The sequence below is a fragment of the Chiloscyllium punctatum genome, chromosome 10 (assembly GCF_047496795.1).
Source record: "Chiloscyllium punctatum isolate Juve2018m chromosome 10, sChiPun1.3, whole genome shotgun sequence".
Lineage (NCBI taxonomy): Eukaryota > Metazoa > Chordata > Chondrichthyes > Orectolobiformes > Hemiscylliidae > Chiloscyllium > Chiloscyllium punctatum.
In genome coordinates, this window is record NC_092748.1 from 1,331,775 (window position 1) to 1,355,099 (window position 23,325).

Consider the following 23,325-nt stretch of genomic DNA (forward strand, 5'->3'; position numbering starts at 1 on the left):
CCCTCTGTTTCAGCCCCTCTGTTTCAGCCCCTCTGTTCAGCCCCTCGGTTTCTCGCCCTCTGTTTCATCCCCTCTGTTTCAGCCCCTCTGTTTCTCGCCCTCTGTTTCAGCCCCTCTGTTTCAACCCCTCTGTTTCTCGCCCTCTGTTTCAGCCCCTCTGTTTCTCGCCCTCTGTTTCAGCCCCTCTGTTTGTCACCCTCTGTTTCAGCCCCTCTGTTTCAGCCCCTCTGTTTCAGCCCCTCTGTTTCTCTTCCTCTGTTTCAGCCCCTCAGTTTGTCGCCCTCTGTTTCAGCCCCTCTGCTTCAGCCCCTCTGTTTCTCGCCCTCTGTTTCAGCCCCTCTGTTCCAGCCCCTCTGTTTCAGCCCCTCTTTTTCTCGCCCTCTCTTTCAGCCCCTCTGTTTCAGCCCCTCTGATTCAGCCCCTCTGTTTCTCGCCCCCTGTTTCAGCCCCTCTGTTTCAGCCCCTCTGTTTCTCGCCCTCTGTTTCAACCCCTCGGTTTCTCGCCCTCTGTTTTAGCCCCTCTGTTTCAGCCCCTCTGTTTCTCACCCTCTGTTTCAGCCCCTTGGTTTCTCGCCCTCTGTTTCAGCCCCTCTGTTTCAGCCCCTCTGTTTCAGCCCCTCGGTTTCTCGAACTCTGTTTCAGCCCCACTGTTTCAGCCCTTCTGTTTCTCGCCCTCTGTTTCAGCCCCTCTGTTTCAGCCCCTCTGTTTCAGCCCCTCTGTTTCTCGCCCCCTGTTTCAGCCCCTCTGTTTCAGCCCCTGTGTTTCAGCCCCTCTGTTTCAGCCCCTCTGTTTCTCGCCCTCTGTTTCAGCCCCTCTGTTTCAGCCCCTCTGTTTCAGCCCCTCTGTTTCAGCCCTTCGGTTTCTCGCCCTCTGTTTCAGCCCCTCTGTTTCTCGCCCTCTGTTTCAGCCCCTCTGTTTCAGCCCTTCTGTTTCAGCCCCTCTGTTTCAGCCCCTCTGTTTCTCGCCCTCTGTTTCAGCCCCTCTGTTTCTCGCCCTCTGTTTCTCGCCCTCTGTTTCAGCCCCTCTGTTTCAGCCCCTCTGTTTCAGCCCCTCTGTTCCAGCCCCTCTGTTTCAGACCCTCTGTTTCAGCCCCTCTGTTTCTAGCCCTCTGTTTCAGCCCCTCTGTTTCAGCCAATCTGTTTCGGCCCCTCTGTTTCTCGCCCTCTGTTTCAGCCCCCTGTTTCAGCCCCACTGTTTCAGCCCCTCTGTTTCAGCCCCTCTGTTTCAGCTCCTCTGTTTCTAGCCCTCTGTTTCAGCCCCTCTGTTTCTCGCCCTCTGTTTCAGCCCCTCTGTTTCAGCCCCTCTGTTTCAGCCCCTCTGTTCAGCCCCTCGGTTTCTCGCCCTCTGTTTCATCCCCTCTGTTTCAGCCCCTCTGTTTCTCGCCCTCTGTTTCAGCCCCTCTGTTTCAACCCCTCTGTTTGTCGCCCTCTGTTTCAGCCCCTCTGTTTCTCGCCCTCTGTTTCAGCCCCTCTGTTTGTCACCCTCTGTTTCAGCCCCTCTGTTTCAGCCCCTCTGTTTCAGCCCCTCTGTTTCTCTTCCTCTGTTTAAGCCCCTCAGTTTGTCGCCCTCTGTTTCAGCCCCTCTGCTTCAGCCCCTCTGTTTCTCGCCCTCTGTTTCAGCCCCTCTGTTCCAGCCCCTCTGTTTCAGCCCCTCTTTTTATCGCCCTCTCTTTCAGCCCCTCTGTTTCAGCCCCTCTGTTTCAGCCCCTCTGTTTCAGCCCCTCTTTTTCTCGCCCTCTGTTTCAGCCCCACTGTTTCAGCCCCTCTGTTTCTCGCCCTCTGTTTCATCCCCTCTGTTTCAGCCCCTCTTTTTCTCGCCCTCTGTTTCAGCCCCTCTGTTTCAGCCCCTCTGTTTCTCGCCCTCTGTTTCAGCCCCTCTGTTTCTCGCCCTCTGTTTCAGCCCCTCTGTTTCAGCCCCTCTGTTTCAGCCCCTCTGTTCAGCCCCTCGGTTTCTCACCCTCTGTTTCAGCCCCTCTGTTTCAGCCCCTCTGTTTCTCGCCCTCTGTTTCAGCCCCTCTGTTTCAACCCCTCTGTTTCTCGCCCTCTGTTTCAGCCCCTCTGTTTCTCGCCCTCTGTTTCAGCCCCTCTGTTTGTCACCCTCTGTTTCAGCCCCTCTGTTTCAGCCCCTCTGTTTCAGCCCCTCTGTTTCTCTTCCTCTGTTTCAGCCCCTCGGTTTGTCGCCCTCTGTTTCAGCCCCTCTTCTTCAGCCCCTCTGTTTCTCGCCCTCTGTTTCAGCCCCTCTGTTTCAGCCCCTCTGTTTCAGCCCCTCTTTTTCTCGCCCTCTCTTTCAGCCCCTCTGTTTCAGCCCCTCTGTTTCAGCCCCTCTGTTTCAGCCCCTCTTTTTCTCGCCCTCTGTTTCAGCCCCACTGTTTCAGCCCCTCTGTTTCTCGCCCTCTGTTTCATCCCCTCTGTTTAAGCCCCGCTTTTTCTCGCCCTCTGTTTCAGCCCCTCTTTTTCAGCCCCTCTGTTCCTCGCCCTCTGTTTCAGCCCCTCGGTTTCTCGCCCTCTGTTTCAGCGCCTCTGTTTCAGCCCCTCTGTTTCAGCCCCTTTGTTTCAGCCCCTCTGTTTCAGCCCCTCTGTCTCTCGCCCTCTGTTTCAGCCCCTCTGCTTCTCGCCCCCTGTTTCAGCCCCTCTGATTCAGCCCCTCTGTTTCTCGTCCCCTGTTTCAGCCCCTCTGTTTCAGCCCCTCTGTTTCTCGCCCTCTGTTTCAACCCCTCGGTTTCTCGCCCTCTGTTTTAGCCCCTCAGTTTCAGCCCCTCTGTTTCAGCCCCTCTGTTTCAGCCCCTCTGTTTCTCACCCTTTGTTTCAGCCCCTTGGTTTCTCGCCCTCTGTTTCAGCCCCTCTTTTTATGCCCCTCTGTTTCAGCCCCTCGGTTTCTCGCCCTCTGTTTCAGCGCCACTGTTTCAGCCCTTCTGCTTCTCGCCCTCTGTTTCAGCCCCTCTGTTTCAGCCCCTCTGTTTCAGCCCCTCTGTTTCTCGCCCCCTGTTTCAGCCCCTCTGTTTCAGCCCCTCTGTTTCAGCCCCTCTGTTTCAGCCCCTCTGTTTCAGCCCCTCGGTTTCTCGCCCTCTGTTTCAACCCCTCTGTTTCTCGCCCTCTGTTTCAGCCCCTCTGTTTCAGCGCTTCTGTTTCAGCCCCTCTGTTTCAGCCCCTCTGTTTCTCGCCCTCTGTTTCTCGCCCTCTGTTTCTCTCCTTCTGTTTCAGCCCCTCTATTTCAGCACCTCTGTTTCAGCCCCTCTGTTTCAGCCCCTCGATTTCTCGCCCTCTGTTTCAGCCCCTCTGTTTCTCGCCCTCTGTTTCAGCCCCTCTGTTTCAGCCCCTCGGTTTCTCGCCCTCTGTTTCAGCCCCTCTGTTTCAGCCCCTCTGTTTCTCGCCCTCTGTTTCAGCCCCTCTGTTTCAGCCCCTCTGTTTCAGCCCCTCTGTTTCTCACCCTCTGTTTCAGCCCCTCTGTTTCTCGCCCTCTGTTTCAGCCCCTTTGTTTCAGCCCCTCTGTTTCAGCCCCACTGTTTCTCGCACTCTGTTTCAGCCCCTCTGTTTCTCGCCCTCTGTTTCAGCCCCTCTATTTCAGCCCCTCTGTTTCAGCCCCTCTGTTTCAGCCCCCCTGTTTCTCGCCCCCTGTTTCTCGCCCCCTGTTTCAGCCCCTCTGTTTCAGCCCCTCTGTTTCTCGCCCCCTGTTTCAGCCCCTCTGTTTCAGCCACTCTGTTTCTCGCCCCCTGTTTCAGCCCCTCTGTTTCAGCCCCTCTGTTTCTCGCCCTCTGTTTCAGCCCCTCTGTTTCTCGCCCTCTGTTTCTCGCTCACTGTTTCAGCCCCTCTGTTTCAGCCCCTCTGTTTCAGCCCCTCTGATTCATACCCTCTGTATCTCACCCTCCTTTTGAGCCCCTCGGTTTCTCGCCCTCTGTTTGAGCCCATCTGTTTCAGCCCCTCTGTTTCACTCCTCGGTTTCTCACCCTCTGTTTCAGCCCCACTGTTTCAGCCCTTTTGTTTCTCGCCCTCTGTTTCAGCCCCTCTGTTTCAGCCCCTCAGTTTCTCGCCCTCTGTTTCTCGCCCCCTGTTTCAGCCCCTCTGTTTCAGCCCCATTGTTTCAGCCCTTCTGTTTCTCACCCTCTGTTTCAGCCCCTCTGTTTCAGCCATTCTGTTTCAGCCCCTCTGTTTCAGCCCCTCTGTTTCTCGCCCCCTGTTTCAGCCCCTCTGTTTCAGCCCCTCTGTTTCAGCCCCTCTGTTTATCGCCCTCTGTTTCAGCCCCTCTGTTTCTCGCCCACTGTTTCAGCCCCTCTGTTTCAGCCCCTCTGTTTCTCGCCCTCTGTTTCAGCCCCTCTGTTTCAGCCCCTCTGTTTCAGCCCCTCTGTTTCAGTTCCTCGGTTTCTCGCCCTCTGTTTCAGCCCCTCTGTTTCTCGCCCTCTGTTTCAGCCCCTCTGTTTCAGCCCCTCTGTTTCAGCCCCTCTGTTTCAGCCCCTCTGTTTCTCGCCCTCTGTTTCTCGCCCGCTGTTTCAGCCCCTCTGTTTCAGCCCCATTGTTTCAGCCCTTCTGTTTCTCACCCTCTGTTTCAGCCCCTCTGTTTCAGCCACTCTGTTTCAGCGCCTCTGTTTCAGCCCCTCTGTTTCTCGCCACCTGTTTCAGCCCCTCTGTTTCAGCCCCTCTGTTTCAGCCCCACTGTTTCAGCCCCTCTGTTTCTCGCCCTCCGTTTTAGCACCTCTGTTTCTCGCCCACTGTTTCAGCCCCTCTGTTTCAGCCCCTCTGTTTCTCGCCCTCTGTTTCAGCCCCTCTGTTTCTCGCCCTCTGTTTCTCGCCCTCAGTTTCAGCCCCTCTGTTTCAGCCCCTCTGTTTCAGCCACTCTGTTTCAGCCCCTCGGTTTCTCGCCCACTGTTTCAGCAACTCTGTTTCTCGCCCTCTGTTTCAGCCCCTCTGTTTCAGCCCTTCTGTTTCAGCCCCTCTGTTTCAGCCCCTCTGTTTCTCGCCCTCTGTTTCTCGCCCTCTGTTTCTCGCCTTCTGTTTCAGCCCCTCTGTTTCAGCACCTCTGTTTCAGCCCCTCTGTTTCAGCCCCTCGGTTTCTCGCCATCTGTTTCAGACCCTCTGTTTCTCGCCCTCTGTTTCAGCCCCTCGGTTTCTCGCCCTCTGTTTCAGCTCCTCTGTTTCAGCCCCTCTGTTTCAGCCCCTCTGTTTCTCGCCCTCTGTTTCAGCCCCTCTGTTTCTCGCCCCCTGTTTCTCGCCCCCTGTTTCAGCCCCTCTGTTTCAGCCCCTCTGTTTCTCGCCCCCTGTTTCAGCCCCTCTGTTTCAGCTACTCTGTTTCTCGCCCCCTGTTTCAGCCCCTCTGTTTCAGCCCCTCTGTTTCTTGCCCTCTGTTTCAGCCCCTCTGTTTCTCGCCCTCTGTTTCTCGCCCGCTGGTCCAGCCCCTCTGTTTCAGCCCCTCTGTTTCAGACCCTCTGTTTCAGCCCCTCTGTTTCAGCCCCTCTGTTTCTAGCCCTCTGTTTCAGCCCCTCTGTTTCAGCCCCTCTGTTTCAGCCCCTCTGTTTCTCGCCCTCTGTTTCTCGCCCCCTGTTTCCGCCCCTCTGTTTCAGCCCCTCGGTTTCTCGCCCTCTGTTTCAGCCACTCTGTTTCAGCCCCTCTGTTTCTCGCCCTCTGTTTCAGCCCCTCTGTTTCTCGCCCTCTGTTTCAGCCCCTCGGTTTCTCGCCCTCTGTTTCAGCCCCTCTGTTTCAGCCCCTCTGTTTCAGCCCCTCTGTTTCTCGTCCTCTGTTTCAGCCCCTCTGTTTCTCGCCCTCTGTTTCAGCCCCTCTGTTTCAGCCCCTCTGTTTCAGCCCCTCGGTTTCAGCCCCCCTGTTTCTCGCCCCCTGTTTCTCGCCCCCTGTTTCAGCCCCTCTGTTTCAGCCCCTCTGTTTCTCGCCCCCTGTTTCAGCCCCTCTGTTTCAGCCCCTCTGTTTCTCGCCCCCTGTTTCAGCCCCTCTGTTTCAGCCCCTCTGTTTCTCGCCCTCTGTTTCAGCCCCTCTGTTTCTCGCCCGCTGTTTCAGCCCCTCTGTTTCAGACCCTCTGTTTCAGCCCCTCTGTTTCTCGCCCTCTGTTTCAGCCCCTCTGTTTCAGCCCCTCTGTTTCAGCCCCTCTGTTTCTAGCCCTCTGTTTCAGCCCCTCTGTTTCAGCCCCTCTGTTTCAGCCCCTCTGTTCAGCCCCTCGGTTTCTCGCCCTCTGTTTCAGCCCCTCGGTTTCTCGCCTTCTGTTTCAGCCCCTCTGTTTCAGCCCCTCTGTTTCTCGCCCTCTGTTTCAGCCCCACTGTTTCAGCCCCTCTGTTTCTCGCCCTCTGTTTCAGCCCCTCTGTTTCTCACCCTCAGTTTCAGCCCCTCTGTTTCAGCCAATCTGTTTCTCGCCCACTGTTTCAGCCCCTCTGTTTCAGCCCCTCTGTTTCTCGCCCTCTGTTTCAGCCCCTCTGTTTCTCGCCCTCTGTTTCTCGCCCTCTGTTTCAGCCCCTCTGTTTCAGCCCCTCTGTTTCTCGTCCTCTGTTTCAGCCCCTCTGTTTCTCGCCCTCTGTTTCAGCCCCTCTGTTTCAGCCCCTCTGTTTCAGCCCCTCGGTTTCAGCCCCCCTGTTTCTCGCCCCCTGTTTCTCGCCCCCTGTTTCAGCCCCTCTGTTTCAGCCCCTCTGTTTCTCGCCCCCTGTTTCAGCCCCTCTGTTTCAGCCCCTCTGTTTCTCGCCCCCTGTTTCAGCCCCTCTGTTTCAGCCCCTCTGTTTCTCGCCCTCTGTTTCAGCCCCTCTGTTTCTCGCCCGCTGTTTCAGCCCCTCTGTTTCAGCCCCTCTGTTTCAGCCCCTCTGTTTCTCGCCCTCTGTTTCAGCCCCTCTGTTTCAGCCCCTCTGTTTCAGCCCCTCTGTTTCTAGCCCTCTGTTTCAGCCCCTCTGTTTCAGCCCCTCTGTTTCAGCCCCTCTGTTCAGCCCCTCGGTTTCTCGCCCTCTGTTTCAGCCCCTCGGTTTCTCGCCTTCTGTTTCAGCCCCTCTGTTTCAGCCCCTCTGTTTCTCGCCCTCTGTTTCAGCCCCACTGTTTCAGCCCCTCTGTTTCTCGCCCTCTGTTTCAGCCCCTCTGTTTCTCACCCTCAGTTTCAGCCCCTCTGTTTCAGCCAATCTGTTTCTCGCCCACTGTTTCAGCCCCTCTGTTTCAGCCCCTCTGTTTCTCGCCCTCTGTTTCAGCCCCTCTGTTTCTCGCCCTCTGTTTCTCGCCCTCTGTTTCAGCCCCTCTGTTTCAGCCCCTCTGTTTCAACCCCTCTGTTTCTAGCCCTCTGTTTCAGCCCCTCTGTTTCAGCCCCTCTGTTTCTCGCCCTCTGTTTCTCGCCCCCTGTTTCAGCCCCACTGTTTCAGGCCCTCGGTTTCTCGCCCTCTGTTTCAGCCCCTCTGTTTCAGCCCCTTTGTTTCAGCCCCTCTGTTTCAGCCCCTCTGTTTCTCGCCCTCTGTTTCAGCCCCTCTGTTTCTCGCCCTCTGTTTCAGCCCCTCTGTTTCAGCCCCTCTGTTTCAGCCCCTCTGTTCAGCCCCTCTGTTTCAGCCCCTCTGTTTCAGCCCCTCGGTTTCTCGCCCTCTGTTTCAGCCCCTCTGTTTCAGCCCCTCTGTTTCTCGCCCTCTGTTTCAGCCCCTCTGTTTCTCGCCCTCTGTTTCAGCCCCTCTGTTTCTCACCCTCTGTATCATCCCCTCTGTTTCAGCCCCTCTGTTTCAGCCCCTCTCTTTCTCGACCTCTGTTTCAGCCCCTCGGATTCTCGCCCTCTGTTTCAGCCCCTCTGTTTCAGCCGCTCTGTTTCTCGCCCTCTGTTTCAGTCCCTCTGTTTCAGCCCCTCTGTTTCTCGCCCTCTGTTTCAGCCCCTCTGTTTCAGCCCCTGTGTTTCTCGCCCTCTGTTTCAGCCCCTCTGTTTCAGCCCCTCTGTTTCAGCCCCTCTTTTTCTCCCCCTCTGTTTCAGCCCCACTGTTTCAGCCCCTCTGTTTCTCGCCCTCTGTTTCAGCCCCTCTGTTTCAGCCCCTCTTTTTCTCGCCCTCTGTTTCAGCGCCTCTGTTTCAGCCCCTCTGTTTCTCGCCCTCTGTTTCAGCCCCTCTGTTTCAGCCCCTCTTTTTCTCGCCCTCTGTTTCAGCCCCTCTGTTTCAGCCCCTCTGTTTCTCGCCCTCTGTTTCAGCCCCTCTGTTTCTCGCCCTCTGTTTCAGCCCCTCTGATTCAGCCCCTCTGTTTCTCGCCCCTCTGTTTCAGCCCCTCTGTTTCAGCCCCTCTGTTTCTCGCCCTCTGTTTCAACCCCTCGGTTTCTCGCCCTCTGTTTTAGCCCCTCTGTTTCAGCCCCTCTGTTTCAGCCCCTCTGTTTCAGCCCCTCTGTTTCTCACCCTCTGTTTCAGCCCCTCGGTTTCTCGCCCTCTGTTTCAGCCCCTCTGTTTCAGCCCCTCTGTTTCAGCCCCTCTGTTTCTCGCCCCCTGTTTCAGCCCCTCTGTTTCAGCCCCTCTGTTTCTCGCCCTCTGTTTCAGCCCCTCTGTTTCAGCCCCTCTGTTTCAGCCCCTCTGTTTCTCGCCCTCTGTTTCTTGCCCCCTGTTTCCGCCCCTCTGTTTCAGCCCCTCGGTTTATCGCCCTCTGTTTCAGCACCTCTGTTTCAGCCCCTCTGTTTCTCGCCCTCTGTTTCAGCCCCTCTGTTTCTCGCCCTCTGTTTCAGCCCCTCTGTTTCTCGCCCTCTGTTTCAGCCACTCTGTTTCAGCCCCTCTGTTTCAGCCCCTCAGTTTCTTGTCCGCTGTTTCAGCCCCTCTGTTTCTCGCCCTCTGTTTCAGCCCCTCTGTTTCAGCCCCTCTGTTTCAGCCCCTCTGTTTCAGCCCCCCTGTTTCTCGCCCCCTGTTTCTCGCCCCCTGTTTCAGCCCCTCTGTTTCAGCCCCTCTGTTTCTCGCCCCCTGTTTCAGCCCCTCTGTTTCAGCCCCTCTGTTTCAGCCCCTCTGTTTCAGCCCCATTGTTTCAGCCCTTCTGTTTCTTTACCCTCTGTTTCAGCCCCTCTGTTTCAGCCACTCTGTTTCAGCCCCTCTGTTTCAGCCCCTCTGTTTCTCGCCCCCTGTTTCAGCCCCTCTGTTTCAGCCCCTCTGTTTCAGCCCCACTGTTTCAGCCCCTCTGTTTCTCGCCCTCTGTTTCAGCCCCTCTGTTTCTCGCCCACTGTTTCAGCCCCTCTGTTTCAGCCCCTCTGTTTCTCGCCCTCTGTTTCAGCCCCTCTGTTTCTCACCCTCTGTTTCTCGCCCTCAGTTTCAGCCCCTCTGTTTCAGCCCCTCTGTTTCAGCCACTCTGTTTCAGACCCTCTGTTGCTCGCCCTCTGTTTCAGCCCCTCTGTTTCAGCCCCTCTGTTTCTCGCCCTCTGTTTCTCGCCCTCTGTTTCTCGCCTTCTGTTTCAGCCCCTCTGTTTCAGCACCTCTGTTTCAGCCCCTCTGTTTCAGCCCCTCGGTTTCTCGCCATCTGTTTCAGCCCCTCTGTTTCTCGCCCTCTGTTTCAGCCCCTCGGTTTCTCGCCCTCTGTTTCAGCTCCTCTGTTTCAGCCCCTCTGTTTCAGCCCCTCTGTTTCTCGCCTTCTGTTTCAGTCCCTCCGTTTCTCGCCCTCTGTTTCAGCCCCTCTGTTTCAGCCCCTCTGTTTCAGCCCCTCTGTTTCAGCCCCTCTGTTTCTCGCCCCCTGTTTCTCGCCCCCTGTTTCAGCCCCTCTGTTTCAGCACCTCTGTTTCTCGCCCCCTGTTTCAGCCCCTCTGTTTCAGCCACTCAGTTTCTCGCCCCCTGTTTCAGCCCCTCTGTTTCAGCCCCTCTGTTTCTTGCCCTCTGTTTCAGCGCCTCTGTTTCTCGCCCTCTGTTTCTCGCCCGCTGTTTCAGCCCCTCTGTTTCAGCCCCTCTGTTTCAGCCCCTCTGTTTCAGCCCCTCTGTTTCAGCCCCACTGTTTCAGCCCCTCTGTTTCTCGCCCTCTGTTTCAGCCCCTCTGTTTCAGCCCCTCTTTTTCTCGCCCTCTGTTTCAGCCCCTCTGTTTCAGCCCCTCTGTTTCTCGCCCTCTGTTTCAGCCCCTCTGTTTCAGCCCCTCTTTTTCTCGCCCTCTGTTTCAGCCCCTCTGTTTCAGCCCCTCTGTTTCTCGCCCTCTGTTTCAGCCCCTCTGTTTCTCGCCCTCTGTTTCAGCCCCTCTGATTCAGCCCCTCTGTTTCTCGCCCCTCTGTTTCAGCCCCTCTGTTTCAGCCCCTCTGTTTCTCGCCCTCTGTTTCAACCCCTCGGTTTCTCGCCCTCTGTTTTAGCCCCTCTGTTTCAGCCCCTCTGTTTCAGCCCCTCTGTTTCAGCCCCTCTGTTTCTCACCCTCTGTTTCAGCCCCTCGGTTTCTCGCCCTCTGTTTCAGCCCCTCTGTTTCAGCCCCTCTGTTTCAGCCCCTCTGTTTCTCGCCCCCTGTTTCAGCCCCTCTGTTTCAGCCCCTCTGTTTCTCGCCCTCTGTTTCAGCCCCTCTGTTTCAGCCCCTCTGTTTCAGCCCCTCTGTTTCTCGCCCTCTGTTTCTTGCCCCCTGTTTCCGCCCCTCTGTTTCAGCCCCTCGGTTTATCGCCCTCTGTTTCAGCACCTCTGTTTCAGCCCCTCTGTTTCTCGCCCTCTGTTTCAGCCCCTCTGTTTCTCGCCCTCTGTTTCAGCCCCTCTGTTTCTCGCCCTCTGTTTCAGCCCCTCTGTTTCAGCCCCTCTGTTTCAGCCCCTCAGTTTCTTGTCCTCTGTTTCAGCCCCTCTGTTTCTCGCCCTCTGTTTCAGCCCCTCTGTTTCAGCCCCTCTGTTTCAGCCCCTCTGTTTCAGCCCCCCTGTTTCTCGCCCCCTGTTTCTCGCCCCCTATTTCAGCCCCTCTGTTTCAGCCCCTCTGTTTCTCGCCCCCTGTTTCAGCCCCTCTGTTTCAGCCCCTCTGTTTCAGCCCCTCTGTTTCAGCCCCATTGTTTCAGCCCTTCTGTTTCTTTACCCTCTGTTTCAGCCCCTCTGTTTCAGCCACTCTGTTTCAGCCCCTCTGTTTCAGCCCCTCTGTTTCTCGCCCCCTGTTTCAGCCCCTCTGTTTCAGCCCCTCTGTTTCAGCCCCACTGTTTCAGCCCCTCTGTTTCTCGCCCTCTGTTTCAGCCCCTCTGTTTCTCGCCCACTGTTTCAGCCCCTCTGTTTCAGCCCCTCTGTTTCTCGCCCTCTGTTTCAGCCCCTCTGTTTCTCACCCTCTGTTTCTCGCCCTCAGTTTCAGCCCCTCTGTTTCAGCCCCTCTGTTTCAGCCACTCTGTTTCAGACCCTCTGTTGCTCGCCCTCTGTTTCAGCCCCTCTGTTTCAGCCCCTCTGTTTCTCGCCCTCTGTTTCTCGCCCTCTGTTTCTCGCCTTCTGTTTCAGCCCCTCTGTTTCAGCACCTCTGTTTCAGCCCCTCTGTTTCAGCCCCTCGGTTTCTCGCCATCTGTTTCAGCCCCTCTGTTTCTCGCCCTCTGTTTCAGCCCCTCGGTTTCTCGCCCTCTGTTTCAGCTCCTCTGTTTCAGCCCCTCTGTTTCAGCCCCTCTGTTTCTCGCCTTCTGTTTCAGTCCCTCCGTTTCTCGCCCTCTGTTTCAGCCCCTCTGTTTCAGCCCCTCTGTTTCAGCCCCTCTGCTTCAGCCCCTCTGTTTCTCGCCCCCTGTTTCTCGCCCCCTGTTTCAGCCCCTCTGTTTCAGCACCTCTGTTTCTCGCCCCCTGTTTCAGCCCCTCTGTTTCAGCCACTCAGTTTCTCGCCCCCTGTTTCAGCCCCTCTGTTTCAGCCCCTCTGTTTCTTGCCCTCTGTTTCAGCGCCTCTGTTTCTCGCCCTCTGTTTCTCGCCCGCTGTTTCAGCCCCTCTGTTTCAGCCCCTCTGTTTCAGCCCCTCTTTTTCTCCCCCTCTGTTTCAGCCCCTCTGTTTCTAGCCCTCTGTTTCAGCCCCTCTGTTTCAGCCCCTCTGTTTCAGCCCCTCTGTTTCTCGCCCTCTGTTTCTCGCCCCCTGTTTCCGCCCCTCTGTTTCAGCCCCTCGGTTTCTCGCCCTCTGTTTCAGCCCCTCTGTTTCAGCCCCTCTGTTTCTCGCCCTCTGTTTCAGCCCCTCTGTTTCTCGCCCTCTGTTTCAGCCCCTCGGTTTCTCGCCCTCTGTTTCAGCCACTCTGTTTCAGCCCCTCTGTTTCTCGTCCTCTGTTTCAGCCCCTCTGTTTCTCGCCCTCTGTTTCAGCCCCTCTGTTTCAGCCCCTCTGTTTCAACCCCTCTGTTTCAGCCCCCCTGTTTCTCGCCCCCTGTTTCTCGCCCCCTGTTTCAGCCCCTCTGTTTCAGCCCCTCTGTTTCTCGCCCCCTGTTTCAGCCCCTCTGTTTCAGCCCCTCTGTTTCTCGCCCCCTGTTTCAGCCCCTCTGTTTCAGTCCCTCTGTTTCTCGCCCTCTGTTTCCGCCCCTCTGTTTCTCGCCCGCTGTTTCAGCCCCTCTGTTTCAGCCCCTCTGTTTCAGCCCCTCTGTTTCAGCCCCTCTGTTTCTCGCCCTCTGTTTCAGCCCCTCTGTTTCAGCATCTCTGTTTCAGCCCCTCTGTTTCTAGCCCTCTGTTTCAGCCCCTCTGTTTCAGCCCCTCTGTTTCAGCCCCTCTGTTCAGCCCCTCGGTTGCTCGCCCTCTGTTTCAGCCCCTCGGTTTCTCGCCTTCTGTTTCAGCCCCTCTGTTTCTCGCCCTCTGTTTCAGCCCCACTGTTTCAGCCCCTCTGTTTCTCGCCCTCTGTTTCAGCCCCTCTGTTTCTCACCCTCCGTTTCAGCCCCTCTGTTTCAGCCAATCTGTTTCTCGCCCACTGTTTCAGCCCCTCTGTTTCAGCCCCTCTGTTTCTCGCCCTCTGTTTAAGCCCCTCTGTTTCTCGCCCACTGTTTCTAGCCCTCTGTTTCAGCCCCTCTGTTTCAGCCCCTCTGTTTCTCGCCCTCTGTTTCTCGCCCCCTGTTTCAGCCCCACTGTTTCAGGCCCTCGGTTTCTCGCCCTCTGTTTCAGCCCCTCTGTTTCAGCACCTTTGTTTCAGCCCCTCTTTTTCAGCCCCTCTGTTTCTCGCCCTCTGTTTCAGCCCCTCTGTTTCAGCCCATCTGTTTCAGCCCCTCTGTTCAGCCCCTTGGTTTCTTGCCCTCTGTTTCAGCCCCTCTGTTTAAGCCCCTCTGTTTCAGCCCCTCTGTTCAGCCCCTCGGTTTCTCGCCCTCTGTTTCAGCCCCTATGTTTCAGCCCCTCTGTTTCTCGCCCTCTGTTTCAGCCCCTCTGTTTCTCGCCCTCTGTTTCAGCCCCTCTGTTTCTCACCCTCTGTTTCATCCCCTCTGTTTCAGCCCCTCTGTTTCAGCCGCTCTGTTTCTCGCCCTCTGTTTCAACCCCTCTGTTTCAGCCCCTCTGTTTCTCGCCCTCTGTTTCTCACCCTCTGTTTCAGCCCCTGTGTTTCTCGCCCTCTGTTTCAGCCCCTCTGTTTCAGCCCCTCTGTTTCAGCCCCTCTTTTTCTCCCCCTCTGTTTCCGCCCCACTGTTTCAGCCCCTCTGTTTCTCGCCCTCTGTTTCAGCCCCTCTGTTTCAGCCCATCTTTTTCTTGCCCTTTGTTTCAGCCCCTCTGTTTCAGCCCCTCTGTTTCTCGCCCTCTGTTTCAGCCCCTCGGTTTCTCGCCCTCTGTTTCAGCGCCTCTGTTTCAGCCCCGCTGTTTCAGCCCCTCTGTTTCAGCCCCTCTGTCGCTCGCCCTCTGTTTCAGCCCCTCTGTTTCTCGCCCTCTGTTTCAGCCCCTCTGATTCAGCCCCTCTGTTTCTCGCCCCCTGTTTCAGCCCCTCTGTTTCAGCCCCTCTTTTTCTCGCCCTCTGTTTCAACCCCTCGGTTTCTCGCCCTCTGTTTTAGCCCCTCTGTTTCAGCCCCTCTCTTTCAGCCCCTCTGTTTCAGCCCCTCTGTTTCTCACCCTCTGTTTCAGCCCCTCTGTTTCTCACCCTCTGTTACAGCCCCTCGGTTTCTCGCCCTCTGTTTCAGCCCCTCTGTTTCTAGCCCTCTGTTTCAGCCCCTCTGTTTCTCGCCCCCTGTTTCAGCCCCTCTGATTCAGCCCCTCTGTTTCTCACCCCCTGTTTCAGCCCCACTGTTTCAGCCCCTCTGTTTCTCGCCCTCTGTTTCAGCCCCTCTGTTTCTCACCCTCTGTTTCAGCCCCTCTGTTTCAGCCAATCTGTTTCTCAACCACTGTTTCAGCCCCTCTGTTTCAGCCCCTCTGTTTCTCGCCCTCTGTTTCTCGCCCTCTGTTTCAGCCCCTCTGTTACTCGCCCTCTGTTTCAGCCCCTCTGTTTCAGCCCCTCTGTTCCAGCCCCTCTGTTTCAGCCCCTCTGTTTCAGCCCCTCTGTTTCTAGCCCTCTGTGTCAGCCCCTCTGATTCAGCCCCTCTGTTTCTCGCCCTCTGTTTCTCGCCCCCTGTTTCAGCTCCTCTGTTTCAGCCCCTCTGTTTCTCGCCCCCTGTTTCAGCCCCTCTGTTTCAGCCCCTCTGTTTCTGCCCCTCTGTTTCTCGCCCTCTGTTTCTCGCCCCCTGTTTCAGCCCCTCTGTTTCAGCCCCATTGTTTCAGCCCTTCTGTTTCTCACCCTCTGTTTCAGCCCCTCTGTTTCAGCCACTCTGTTTCAGCCCCTCTGTTTCAGCCCCTCTGTTTCTCGCCCCCTGTTTCAGCCCCTCTGTTTCAGCCCCTCTGTTTCAGCCCCACTGTTTCAGCCCCTCTGTTTCTCGCCCTCTGTTTCAGCCCCTCTGTTTCTCGCCCACTGTTTCAGCCCCTCTGTTTCAGCCCCTCTGTTTCTCGCCCTCTGTTTCAGCCCCTCTGTTTCTCGCCCTCTGTTTCTCGCCCTCAGTTTCAGCCCCTCTGTTTCAGCCCCTCTGTTTCAGCCACTCTGTTTCAGCCCCTCGGTTTCTCGCCCTCTGTTTCAGCCCCTCTGTTTCTCGCCCTCTGTTTCAGCCCCTCTGTTTCAGCCCTTCTGTTTCAGCCCCTCTGTTTCAGCCCCTCTGTTTCTCGCCCTCTGTTTCTCGCCCTCTGTTTCTCGCCTTCTGTTTCAGCCCCTCTGTTTCAGCACCTCAGTTTCAGCCCGTCTGTTTCAGCCCCTCGGTTTCTCGCCATCTGTTTCAGCCCCTCTGTTTCTCGCCCTCTGTTTCAGCCCCTCGGTTTCTCGCCCTCTGTTTCAGCTCCTCTGTTTCAGCCCCTCTGTTTCAGCCCCTCTGTTTCTCGCCCTCTGTTTCAGCCCCTCTGTTTCAGCCCCTCTGTTTCAGCCCGCTGTTTCAGCCCCCCTGTTTCTCGCCCCCTGTTTCTCGCCCCCTGTTTCAGCCCCTCTGTTTCAGCCCCTCTGTTTCTCGCCCCCTGTTTCAGCCCCTCTGTTTCAGCCACTCTGTTTCTCGCCCCCTGTTTCAGCCCCTCTGTTTCAGCACCTCTGTTTCTTGCCCTCTGTTTCAGCCCCTCTGTTTCTCGCCCTCTGTTTTTCTCCCGCTGTTTCAGCCCCTCTGTTTCAGCCCCTCTGTTTCAGCCCCTCTGTTTCAGCCCCTCTGTTTCTAGCCCTCTGTTTCAGCCCCTCTGTTTCAGCCCCTCTGTTTCAGCCCCTCTGTTTCTCGCCCTCTGTTTCTCGCCCCCTGTTTCCGCCCCTCTGTTTCAGCCCCTCTGTTTCTCGCCTTCTGTTTCAGCCCCTCTGTTTCTCGCCCTCTGTTTCAGCCCCTCTGTTTCTCGCCCGCTGTTTCAGCCCCTCTGTTTCAGCCCCTCTGTTTCAGCCCCTCTGTTTCTCGCCCTCTGTTTCAGCCCCTCTGTTTCAGCCCCTCTGTTTCAGCCCCTCTGTTTCTAGCCCTCTGTTTCAGCCCCTCTGTTTCAGCCCCTCTGTTTCAGCCCCTCTGTTCAGCCCCTCGGTTTCTCGCCCTCTGTTTCAGCCCCTCGGTTTCTCGCCTTCTGTTTCAGCCCCTCTGTTTCAGCCCCTCTGTTTCTCGCCCTCTGTTTCAGCCCCACTGTTTCAGCCCCTCTGTTTCTCGCCCTCTGTTTCAGCCCCTCTGTTTCTCACCCTCTGTTTCAGCCCCTCTGTTTCAGCCAATCTGTTTCTCGCCCACTGTTTCAGCCCCTCTGTTTCAGCCCCTCTGTTTCTGGCCCTCTGTTTCAGCCCCTCTGTTTCTCGCCCTCTGTTTCTCGCCCTCTGTTTCAGCCCCTCTGTTTCAGCCCCTCTGTTTCAACCCCTCTGTTTCTAGCCCTCTGTTTCAGCCCCTATGTTTCAGCCCCTCTGTTTCTCGCCCTCTGTTTCTCGCCCCCTGTTTCAGCCCCACTGTTTCAGGCCCTCGGTTTCTCGCCCTCTGTTTCAGCCCCTCTGTTTCAGCCCCTTTGTTTCAGCCCCTCTGTTTCAGCCCCTCTGTTTCTCGCCCTCTGTTTCAGCCCCTCTGTTTCTCGCCCTCTGTTTCAGCCCCTCTGTTTCAGCCCCTCTGTTTCAGCCCCTCTGTTCAGCCCCTCTGTTTCAGCCCTTCTGTTTCAGCCCCTCGGTTTCTCGCCCTCTGTTTCAGCCCCTCTGTTTCAGCCCCTCTGTTTCTCGCCCTCTGTTTCAGCCCCTCTGTTTCTCGCCCTCTGTTTCAGCCCCTCTGTTTCTCACCCTCTGTATCATCCCCTCTGTTTCAGCCCCTCTGTTTCAGCCCCTCTGTTTCTCGACCTCTGTTTCAGCCCCTCGGATTCTCGCCCTCTGTTTCAGCCCCTCTGTTTCAGCCGCTCTGTTTCTCGCCCTCTGTTTCAGTCCCTCTGTTTCAGCCCCTCTGTTTCTCGCCCTCTGTTTCAGCCCCTCTGTTTCAGCCCCTGTGTTTCTCGCCCTCTGTTTCAGCCCCTCTGTTTCAGCCCCTCTGTTTCAGCCCCTCTTTTTCTCCCCCTCTGTTTCAGCCCCACTGTTTCAGCCCCTCTGTTTCTCGCCCTCTGTTTCAGCCCCTCTGTTTCAGCCCCTCTTTTTCTCGCCCTCTGTTTCAGCCCCTCTGTTTCAGCCCCTCTGTTTCTCGCCCTCTGTTTCAGCCCCTCGGTTTCTCGCCCTCTGTTTCAGCGCCTCTGTTTCAGCCCCGCTGTTTCAGCCCCTCTGTTTCAGCCCCTCTGTCGCTCGCCCTCTGTTTCAGCCCCTCTGTTTCTCGCCCTCTGTTTCAGCCCCTCTGATTCAGCCCCTCTGTTTCTCGCCCCCTGTTTCAGCCCCTCTGTTTCAGCCCCTCTGTTTCTCGCCCTCTGTTTCAACCCCTCGGTTTCTCGCCCTCTGTTTTAGCCCCTCTGTTTCAGCCCCTCTGTTTCAGCCCCTCTGTTTCAGCCCCTCTGTTTCTCACCCTCTGTTTCAGCCCCTCGGTTTCTCGCCCTCTGTTTCAGCCCCTCTGTTTCAGCCCCTCTGTTTCAGCCCCTCTGTTTCTCGCCCCCTGTTTCAGCCCCTCTGTTTCAGCCCCTCTGTTTCTCGCCCTCTGTTTCAGCCCCTCTGTTTCAGCCCCTCTGTTTCAGCCCCTCTGTTTCTCGCCCTCTGTTTCTTGCCCCCTGTTTCCGCCCCTCTGTTTCAGCCCCTCGGTTTATCGCCCTCTGTTTCAGCCCCCCTGTTTCAGCCCCTCTGTTTCTCGCCCTCTGTTTCAGCCCCTCTGTTTCTCGCCCTCTGTTTCAGCCCCTCGGTTTCTCGCCCTCTGTTTCAGCCCCTCTGTTTCAGCCCCTCTGTTTCAGCCCCTCTGTTTCTCGCCCCCTGTTTCAGCCCCTCTGTTTCAGCCCCTCTGTTTCAGCCCCACTGTTTCAGCCCCTCGGTTTCTCGCCCTCTGTTTCAGCCCCTCTGTTTCTCGCCCACTGTTTCAGCCCCTCTGTTTCAGCCCCTCTGTTTCTCGCCCTCTGTTTCAGCCCCTCTGTTTCTCGCCCTCTGTTTCTCGCCCTCAGTTTCAGCCCCTCTGTTTCAGCCCCTCTGTTTCAGCCACTCTGTTTCAGCCCCTCTGTTGCTCGCCCTCTGTTTCAGCCCCTCTGTTTCTCGCCGTCTGTTTCAGCCCCTCTGTTTCAGCCCTTCTGTTTCAGCCCCTCTGTTTCTCGCCCTCTGTTTCTCGCCCTCTGTTTCTCGCCTTCTGTTTCAGCCCCTCTGTTTCAGCACCTCTGTTTCAGCCCCTCTGTTTCAGCCCCTCGGTTTCTCGCCATCTGTTTCAGCCCCTCTGTTTCTCGCCCTCTGTTTCAGCCCCTCGGTTTCTCGCCCTCTGTTTCAGCTCCTCTGTTTCAGCCCCTCTGTTTCAGCCCCTCTGTTTCTCGCCCTCTGTTTCAGTCCCTCCGTTTCTCGCCCTCTGTTTCAGCCCGTTTGTTTCAGCCCCTCTGTTTCAGCCCCTCTGTTTCAGCCCCCCTGTTTCTCGCCCCCTGTTTCTCGCCCCCTGTTTCAGCCCCTCTGTTTCAGCACCTCTGTTTCTCCCCCCCTGTTTCAGCCCCTCTGTTTCAGCCCCTCTGTTTCTTGCCCTCTGTTTCAGCCCCTCTGTTTCTCGCCCTCTGTTTCTCGCCCGCTGTTTCAGCCCCTCTGTTTCAGCCCCTCTGTTTCAGCCCCTCTGTTTCAGCCCCTCTGTTTCAGCCCCTCTGTTTCTAGCCCTCTGTTTCAGCCCCTCTGTTTCAGCCCCTCTGTTTCAGCCCCTCTGTTTCTCGCCCTCTGTTTCTCGCCCCCAGTTTCCGCCCCTCTGTTTCAGCCCCTCGGTTTCTCGCACTCTGTTTCAGCCCCTCTGTTTCAGCCCCTCTGTTTCTCGCCCTCTGTTTCAGCCCCTCTGTTTCTCGCCCTCTGTTTCAGCCCCTCGGTTTCTCGCCCTCTGTTTCAGCCACTCTGTTTCAGCCCCTCTGTTTCAGCCCCTCTGTTTCTCGTCCTCTGTTTCAGCCCCTCTGTTTCTCGCCCTCTGTTTCAGCCCCTCTGTTTCAGCCCCTCTGTTTCAACCCCTCTGTTTCAGCCCCCCTGTTTCTCGCCCCCTGTTTCTCGCCCCCTGTTTCAGCCCCTCTGTTTCAGCCCCTCTGTTTCTCGCCCCCTGTTTCAGCCCCTCTGTTTCAGCCCCTCTGTTTCTCGCACCCTGTTTCAGCCCCTCTGTTTCAGCCCCTCTGTTTCTCGCCCTCTGTTTCAGCCCCTCTGTTTCTCGCCCGCTGTTTCAGCCCCTCTGTTTCAGCCCCTCTGTTTCAGCCCCTCTGTTTCAGCCCCTCTGTTTCTCGCCCTCTGTTTCTTGCCCCCTGTTTCCGCCCCTCTGTTTCAGCCCCTCGGTTTATCGCCCTCTGTTTCAGCCCCTCTGTTTCAGCCCCTCTGTTTCTCGCCCTCTGTTTCAGCCCCTCTGTTTCTCGCCCTCTGTTTCAGCCCCTCTGTTTCAGCCCCTCTGTTTCAGCCCCTCTGTTTCTTGTCCTCTGTTTCAGCCCCTCTGTTTCTCGCCCTCTGTTTCAGCCCCTCTGTTTCAGCCCCTCTGTTTCAGCCCCTCTGTTTCAGCCACCCTGTTTCTCGCCCCCTGTTTCTCGCCCCCTGTTTCAGCCCCTCTGTTTCAGCCCCTCTGTTTCTCGCCCCCTGTTTCAGCCCCTCTGTTTCAGCCCCTCTGTTTCAGCCCCTCTGTTTCAGCCCCATTGTTTCAGCCCTTCTGTTTCTCACCCTCTGTTTCAGCCCCTCTGTTTCAGCCACTCTGTTTCAGCCCCTCTGTTTCAGCCCCTCTGTTTCTCGCCCCCTGTTTCAGCCCCTCTGTTTCAGCCCCTCTGTTTCAGCCCCACTGTTTCAGCCCCTCGGTTTCTCGCCCTCTGTTTCAGCCCCTCTGTTTCTCGCCCACTGTTTCAGCCCCTCTGTTTCAGCCCCTCTGTTTCTCGCCCTCTGTTTCAGCCCCTCTGTTTCTCGCCCTCTGTTTCTCGCCCTCAGTTTCAGCCCCTCTGTTTCAGCCCCTCTGTTTCAGCCACTCTGTTTCAGCCCCTCTGTTGCTCGCCCTCTGTTTCAGCCCCTCTGTTTCTCGCCCTCTGTTTCAGCCCCTCTGTTTCAGCCCTTCTGTTTCAGCCCCTCTGTTTCTCGCCCTCTGTTTCTCGCCCTCTGTTTCTCGCCTTCTGTTTCAGCCCCTCTGTTTCAGCACCTCTGTTTCAGCCCCTCTGTTTCAGCCCCTCGGTTTCCCGCCATCTGTTTCAGCCCCTCTGTTTCTCGCCCTCTGTTTCAGCCCCTCGGTTTCTCGCCCTCTGTTTCAGCTCCTCTGTTTCAGCCCCTCTGTTTCAGCCCCTCTGTTTCTCGCCCTCTGTTTCAGTCCCTCCGTTTCTCGCCCTCTGTTTCAGCCCGTCTGTTTCAGCCCCTCTGTTTCAGCCCCTCTGTTTCAGCCCCCCTGTTTCTCGCCCCCTGTTTCTCGCCCCCTGTTTCAGCCCCTCTGTTTCAGCACCTCTGTTACTCGCCCCCTGTTTCAGCCCCTCTGTTTCAGCCCCTCTGTTTCTTGCCCTCTGTTTCAGCCCCTCTGTTTCTCGCCCTCTGTTTCTCGCCCGCTGTTTCAGCCCCTCTGTTTCAGCCCCTCTGTTTCAGCCCCTCTGTTTCAGCCCCTCTGTTTCAGCCCCTCTGTTTCTAGCCCTCTGTTTCAGCCCCTCTGTTTCAGCCCCTCTGTTTCAGCCCCTCTGTTTCTCGCCCTCTGTTTCTCGCCCCCTGTTTCCGCCCCTCTGTTTCAGCCCCTCGGTTTCTCGCACTCTGTTTCAGCCCCTCTGTTTCAGCCCCTCTGTTTCTCGCCCTCTGTTTCAGCCCCTCTGTTTCTCGCCCTCTGTTTCAGCCCCTCGGTTTCTCGCCCTCTGTTTCAGCCACTCTGTTTCAGCCCCTCTGTTTCAGCCCCTCTGTTTCTCGTCCTCTGTTTCAGCCCCTCTGTTTCTCGCCCTCTGTTTCAGCCCCTCTGTTTCAGCCCCTCTGTTTCAACCCCTCTGTTTCAGCCCCCCTGTTTCTCGCCCCCTGTTTCTCGCCCCCTGTTTCAGCCCCTCTGTTTCAGCCCCTCTGTTTCTCGCCCCCTGTTTCAGCCCCTCTGTTTCAGCCCCTCTGTTTCTCGCACCCTGTTTCAGCCCCTCTGTTTCAGCCCCTCTGTTTCTCGCCCTCTGTTTCAGCCCCTCTGTTTCTCGCCCGCTGTTTCAGCCCCGCTGTTTCAGCCCCTCTGTTTCAGCCCCTCTGTTTCAGCCCCTCTGTTTCTCGCCCTCTGTTTCTTGCCCCCTGTTTCCGCCCCTCTGTTTCAGCCCCTCTGTTTCTCGCCCTCTGTTTCAGCCCCTCTGTTTCTCGCCCTCTGTTTCAGCACCTCGGTTTCTACCCCTCTGTTTCAGCCCCTCTGTTTCAGCCCCTCTGTTTCAGCCCCTCTGTTTCTTGTCCTCTGTTTCAGCCCCACTGTTTCTCGCCCTCTGTTTCAGCCCCTCTGTTTCAGCCCCTCTGTTTCAGCCCCTCTGTTTCAGCCACCCTGTTTCTCGCCCCCTGTTTCTCGCCCCCTGTTTCAGCCCCTCTGTTTCAGCCCCTCTGTTTCTCGCCCCCTGTTTCAGCCCCTCTGTTTCAGCCCCTCTGTTTCAGCCCCTCTGTTTCAGCCCCATTGTTTCAGCCCTTCTGTTTCTCACCCTCTGTTTCAGCCCCTCTGTTTCAGCCACTCTGTTTCAGCCCCTCTGTTTCAGCCCCTCTGTTTCTCGCCCCCTGTTTCAGCCCCTCTGTTTCAGCCCCTCTGTTTCAGCCCCACTGTTTCAGCCCCTCGGTTTCTCGCCCTCTGTTTCAGCCCCTCTGTTTCTCGCCCACTGTTTCAGCCCCTCTGTTTCAGCCCCTCTGTTTCTCGCCCTCTGTTTCAGCCCCTCTGATTCTCGCCCTCTGTTTCTCGCCCTCAGTTTCAGCCCCTCTGTTTCAGCCCCTCTGTTTCAGCCACTCTGTTTCAGCCCCTCTGTTGCTCGCCCTCTGTTTCAGCCCCTCTGTTTCTCGCCCTCTGTTTCAGCCCCTCTGTTTCAGCCCTTCTGTTTCAGCCCCTCTGTTTCAGCCCCTCTGTTTCTCGCCCTCTGTTTCTCGCCCTCTGTTTCTCGCCTTCTGTTTCAGCCCCTCTGTTTCAGCACCTCTGTTTCAGCCCCTCTGTTTCAGCCCCTCGGTTTCTCGCCATCTGTTTCAGCCCCTCTGTTTCTCGCCCTCTGTTTCAGCCCCTCGGTTTCTCGCCCTCTGTTTCAGCTCCTCTGTTTCAGCCCCTCTGTTTCAGCCCCTCTGTTTCTCGCCCTCGGTTTCAGTCCCTCCGTTTCTCGCCCTCTGTTTCAGCCCCTCTGTTTCAGCCCCTCTGTTTCAGCCCCTCCCTTTCAGCCACCCTGTTTCTCGCCCCCTGTTTCTCGCCCCCTGTTTCAGCCCCTCTGTTTCAGCACCTCTGTTTCTCGCCCCCTGTTTCAGCCCCTCTGTTTCAGCCACTCAGTTTCTCGCCCCCTGTTTCAGCCCCTCTGTTTCAGCCCCTCTGTTTCTTGCCCTCTGTTTCAGCCCCTCTGTTTCTCGCCCTCTGTTTCTCGCCCGCTGTTTCAGCCCCTCTGTTTCAGCCCCTCTGTTTCAGCCCCTCTGTTTCAGCCCCTCTGTTTCAGCCCCTCTGTTTCTAGCCCTCTGTTTCAGCCCCTCTGTTTCAGCCCCTCTGTTTCAGCCCCTCTGTTTCTCGCCCTCTGTTTCTCGCCCCCTGTTTCCGCCCCTCTGTTTCAGCCCCTCGGTTTCTCGCCCTCTGTTTCAGCCCCTCTGTTTCAGCCCCTCTGTTTCTCGCCCTCTGTTTCAGCCCCTCTGTTTCTCGCCCTCTGTTTCAGCCCCTCGGTTTCTCGCCCTCTGTTTCAGCCACTCTGTTTCAGCCCTTTCTGTTTCAGCCCCTCTGTTTCTCGTCCTCTGTTTCAGCCCCTCTGTTTCTCGCCCTCTGTTTCAGCCCCTCTGTTTCAGCCCCTCTGTTTCAACCCCTCTGTTTCAGCCCCCCTGTTTCTCGCCCCCTGTTTCTCGCCCCCTGTTTCAGCCCCTCTGTTTCAGCCCCTCTGTTTCTCGCCCCCTGTTTCAGCCCCTCTGTTTCAGCCCCTCTGTTTCTCGCCCCCTGTTTCAGCCCCTCTGTTTCAGCCCCACAGTTTCTCGCCCTCTGTTTCAGCCCCTCTGTTTCTCGCCCGCTGTTTCAGCCCCTCTGTTTCAGCCCCTCTGTTTCAGCCCCTCTGTTTCAGCCCCTCTGTTTCTCGCCCTCTGTTTCAGCCCCTCTGTTTAAGCATCTCTGTTTCAGCCCCTCTGTTTCTAGCCCTCTGTTTCAGCCCCTCTGTTTCAGCCCCTCTGTTTCAGCCCCTCAGTTCAGCCCCTCGGTTTCTCGCCCTCTGTTTCAGCCCCTCGGTTTCTCGCCTTCTGTTTCAGCCCCTCTGTTTCAGCCCCTCTGTTTCAGCCCCTCTGTTTCTCGCCCTCTGTTTCAGCCCCACTGTTTCAGCCCCTCTGTTTCTCGCCCTCTGTTTCAGCCCCTCTGTTTC